Source organism: Pinus tabuliformis, chromosome 1_2 (genome assembly GCF_031772625.1).
Source record: "Pinus tabuliformis cultivar Carrire ecotype Pingquan chromosome 1_2, CPIR1, whole genome shotgun sequence".
Classification (NCBI taxonomy): domain Eukaryota; kingdom Viridiplantae; phylum Streptophyta; class Pinopsida; order Pinales; family Pinaceae; genus Pinus; species Pinus tabuliformis.
In genome coordinates, this window is record NC_142298.1 from 779,355,284 (window position 1) to 779,360,487 (window position 5,204).

Sequence of the window (5,204 nt, forward strand, 5' to 3'; positions counted from 1 at the left end):
TGGCCCTCTTTTCCTTTGAGATGCGGTGTCTATACCTTGCATGATCTCAAGCATGCAGAAAAGGAAGCTACAAAGATTAAATCATTGACTCTAGCAACTCTTCCAAATAGGCAATTTGATCCAAACAAAGTTGCCTATACTGCACTAGAACAGGCCAAATTGTCAAAATTTGATCATAAAGAAGATATGTTTGACGACCTGTTCTCTTTAGCTGAGTCAATAATGCAGGTTAAAACATTGGCCAAAATGAAATATCATGATGAAGGGTTGACTGAATTTAACAAACTTAGAGAACAGAGGTTGCAAACTCTGCCTCTAGATCTATTAGCAACAACCCCAGCGACATCGTCAAGCGAGCCTGAACGGCAACAGTCAAAGGAACCTCCAGTTACAACAAAAGAACATGATAAGCCACAGGAGGAAAATCAGAAGAAAAAGCATGAGGATCAGCAGAAGAAAGAGCAAGAAAAAGTGCGGAAGGAGACCCAAACTGAAAAGGAAAAACAGACCACCACTGAAGTAAACGTAGATACTCATATTGATCCTAAATTTCTCCAGGAATGGAAGCAATTTGTTTCTATTATCAGTGGTCTGGAGTGTTCAAAGGACACTGACACTTCAAAGGCAACAGACACACAGGAAACCACTTCATCACAGGTTCTAAGTGGAACCAGCGGCCCACCCATTTCTAAAGAGGTAGAGATAATACCAAAGGACCCCTCCGACCAAATCATTTTGCAGGTAGAAGAGATTCCTCCCCTGGATGTCTTCTACAGCCCAAGGCATAAAGCTGTAGTTAAAAGACAAAGGAAAAGAAGAAGGACTGATCAACCTCCCCTTTTCCCAGAACAGACAGTCACGGGCAATGTGGTTTGGAAGGAGGAATTTGACCCCTCCGATGACCTGACAAAACTGTCACAATATGCTGGAGCTTATTCGGCAGCAACAATAGATAAGGCATCGGAGGTAAGCCTTTTACTGAAAACAAGGGATCAGGAGATTTTCTCATTACAGGCACAGCTAACTGAAGCAAAGCAGAAAGCGGAGCAGGCAGAGCAGCAATTGTTGACGCAACAACAGTTAAATAGTCAACTAACTCAACAATTGCAGGCAGAAAAACAAAGGATTGACCAAAGTGCAATCCAGAAGCAGAAAGAATGATCAGAGGCATTGGCACAATTGAAGGCAGCAAATGAGCAAATGGTGAAAACAAAAGATGAGCAAATTGCTCAATTATCATCACAGCTCGAGAAAACAAAGGGCATTCCACAAGTAGCTGAATTCAGAGCAGAAGCACTACAGATAAATACTGCATTACTAGCCCAAATGAAGCTTCTATGTGAACAAATCGCCCAAGCAGAGCCACTGTGCGAGTTAGCGGTATCCATAAGCAATAAAGTTGACAAGGCTAGGACTGAATTGGATCAAGCTGAAGAAACGATAGCTTCATTTCTCGACTGGCAAGATTCTGATCAAGGACAATTAGCAAATTTACCAAGAATCTTAGAGTCACATAAAGATATACTCTTTACAGAATGGAAGTCCCAGCTGATGAAAGCAGAGAGGGCAGTTTCAAGATGTAAATCAACTTCGAGCAATCTAGTTGAATTAGTCAATAACACTCTCTACTTATCAAACATGATCTCCCAATGCACACGAGGAAAATTAACAACGATGAAATCATTGGAGCAATCATGTTACCCAGATCTAGAGGAAAAAGGGAGATTAATTGCTGGGATTAACAGTTTAACCTGGGACACCTATTGGTTCTTCTTGGTAAAACCACACTCGCAGAGAGCCGCCCTCAAGTGCCTTACGGATGCAATCGGGTATATTATCCCCGACATTCAGGATGCCACCTATGCCGCCCAGCTCAGCTCTCGCCTCAACAAACCACTCGAAGTGGAGCCGATGCTTGCTACAAGTCAGCTTAGATTTAAAGGCAAACAACCCACTTGATGATTCATGCCGCCGACTGCCAGAATTGCTGAAGAAAATAGGATCAAAATCAATTGATACCAATTAAGTAGGATTTATGTTTTATAGATAGTTAGATTAACTAAGTATTTATAGACCCTTTCATTGTTTTGGAAAGGGTCGTAAAGTTTTGTATCTGACTTAAAGACTGAAGTTGCACTATTGTGCTTCAGTCATATTCTTTTATGAAACTGGACCAGTTATTCTAAATTTGACAAGGAAGCTTTTTATGCAATTGTGCACTATTGTCTTTGTTTGAAAGTGTTTCTGCGTTGAAGGAAGAATCACAAGTAGCGATTGATATTGGGAGTGTCAAGCAGCTCATATGGTATTTCTATCTATGCCTGAGTTCATTCCTTTCATATGAATTGTTATTTTATTATCCTTGCTATTATCGATTATATGCATGTGCTTTAACAGCAGTTTTGTATTCCTTCCACTATTGGATGTTTATGGTGTGATTTTCTTTTAATCATGTATGTGTCGATGATATAAATGATAAGTGTAGTAATATTGCTTTAATCGCTTTGCTTAACTATTTAAGCGCGGTAATCCTGAATGAATTAATGTCCATGTCTGTTAGATGGAGTCATCTATATGCTTGTCCATAGACATAGATCATCAACCGCTACACTTCAAAGCTTAATATTTCCCGGGATAAGTAATAGCTCTTATATTTTTGGTGATAGATTTAGCTATTCGCCTATCATTAGATTAGTCAATCAATCATCCATTCATCCCGTTTATTCATTACTGGGAAACTGGTACCATTATCCCCAGTCGGAGCCACCATTCCAAACGGAAAAGGAGCTGTACTAAGGTCCGGACCGGGTGGTTATCCCCCAATGTTGTTGCAGCGATTTTCGAGGCATCAACATTTTTGCGCTAGAAGGAGGGCCTCAACTGTGAATGGCACACAAACCAAAATCTGCAAGCCATTCTAAGAGTAATTCTCCCTCCGTATCCCCTCGAACTTCCCATTTGCATGCTGGTTCTCCAGCATCCAAACAAGAAGAGGAATCAACTACCACTGCTCAAACCCATCATACTCCAGAACAATTAAGTCTTGAATCCCCTGAAGTCCAGTCTCTTATCCAAAACTTCAGAGCTTCTCGATTTCACCACAGAAATTTGAGGTATCACAAAGCAGTGCGACTTCGCAGTTCAATTTACCTCACCCTCTCACCAGACTTCAGAGCGAAAAGCTCGGTATTGAACCCACTGAGTTCCCTTTACCCAAAACGAAAAAGGCGAAGAAATCTACTGAAGGATCTGACAGTGAAGAGCTTTCATCCACATCCTCCATTGCATCTTCCTCTCTGCAAAGTCAACCATCAACTCCCCCATTACATATTGTTGTTCATCAGGGATTAGGAGCTTTAACGTCCCAACCTGCTCACTCCTCAACATTATTTCCTTCCTAGACATCTGGAATTCCAACAGTAGTATCAACCACTACTGCTATTACAATGGCAGATCCATGGACCAGGCCTGGTGCAGTCAACATGCCTGCACCATTGCATGCATTACCAGATGCTCCTGAAAAATGGCTACCTAAGTTTAACCCAGATGATGGGACCCAGGCTGAGGAACACATTAATAATTTCATGTTGGCAGTCAACTTGAAAGGAGTAACAGAACAAGATGTTGTTGTTAGACTTTTTCCATATACCTTGCAAGGATCAGTAGGATCCTGGTATTTTTCTTTACCTTCTGGTTCCATTACCAGTTGGAACACTTGCCAAGAGCAGTTTCTTACCAAATATGGAGATGATAGGTCTTTGGCTACCCTAATAAACGATCTCTCCAATCTGAGGATAGAGCATAGGGAACCAATTAAGGAATTTAATGCCCGCTTCAATAAACTCCCGAATAAAATCCCTACAACCTCCAAACCAAGTGAACAAATTCGAAGCGAATGGTATATAACCGCCCTACCTGCCAATATAGCCATTTTTGTAGACAGGGCTGGGAAACCTACCTTAGCCGAAAACATGAGAGAAGCACTTGCTGTGGAAAAGTGCATTAATGCTCTAGAAAAGAAAGCTGCTCTGGAAGACAGAAAAGCCAAAAAAGTCTCTTTCAAAGATGACTCAAGAAAGAAAACCCAAAAGACCCATATGACATGGAGGGTTTGCAAAAAGTCCTAAAAACTTTATCAAATGAAATGGTTGAAATAAAGAAACAGGTAGCCGAAACCTCAACCAAAAGACCCTTTAGGACTTATAAGAAAAATGAATCAAAGCCACCGAATGTCATATCTAATGCAGATTCAGAGCAAGAAGAAGAGGAAGAGGAAACAATTTCACCAACTGATGATGAAGAAGAAGTAGTAGAATGTCATGGAATGTGGGATTTTATACTCCCTAACTCCGATACCGATAATGAAGAAGAAGCGTTCCCGGTCACTACTAGGAGTAAAAGTACTTCCGATCTTGTTCAGGCAACGTCAAAGAAAAGGAGTGCAGGTGCTGCTACAACCAAAGAAAAAATACCTGCAAAGAAATCACCTGCAGCAGTTCCCCAAAACCAGCCTTCAACTTCTAATATTCCTTCAACATCTAAAACATTAGTGGTATCTGATTCAATGGAGTACAATATTGTTGATGACATGAAGAAAACTAAAGCAAACATTACTATGTTTGAACTTAGTAAATTAAAACATCAACAGAAATTGCTTCTCAAAGAATTGAATGTTGTTCCTTCTGCACCTCTTCCCAGTGCTAAAGCTGCTAATGATTCAGGCCAACCCCCTCCCAGTATGGTTGAAGCTACCGATTCAGTTCTGATTGGAGATAGATCAAATTCTCATACTCCACCGTTCCTTCTAACCTATGAGATCTACAACAGAAACCCGCACAACTGTTTGATTGACTCAGGGGCATCTTCTAACATAATGCCAGCTTCAGTTTGTTCCAAACTGAACATTGAACCCCAGAAGTCTGCTATTCATATTGTACAGTTGGATAGGACCAAAGTACAGGTTGTGGGAGAGATTAATTCCGTAACTATCAGGTTATCTGCTGATCCCAGAGTAGTACAAAGGATTGATATCCTAATAGCCGATATACCTGAATTTTACGGTTTAATCTTGAGTAGGGATTGATCTGAAAAACTACATGGGTATATTTCTACTGATTGGTCACATATGTGGCTTCCCTATAAGGGTAAGCCAAATCAAATAAGGATTGATCGAGAGAAACATATGACCCATACAGTTACTGAAT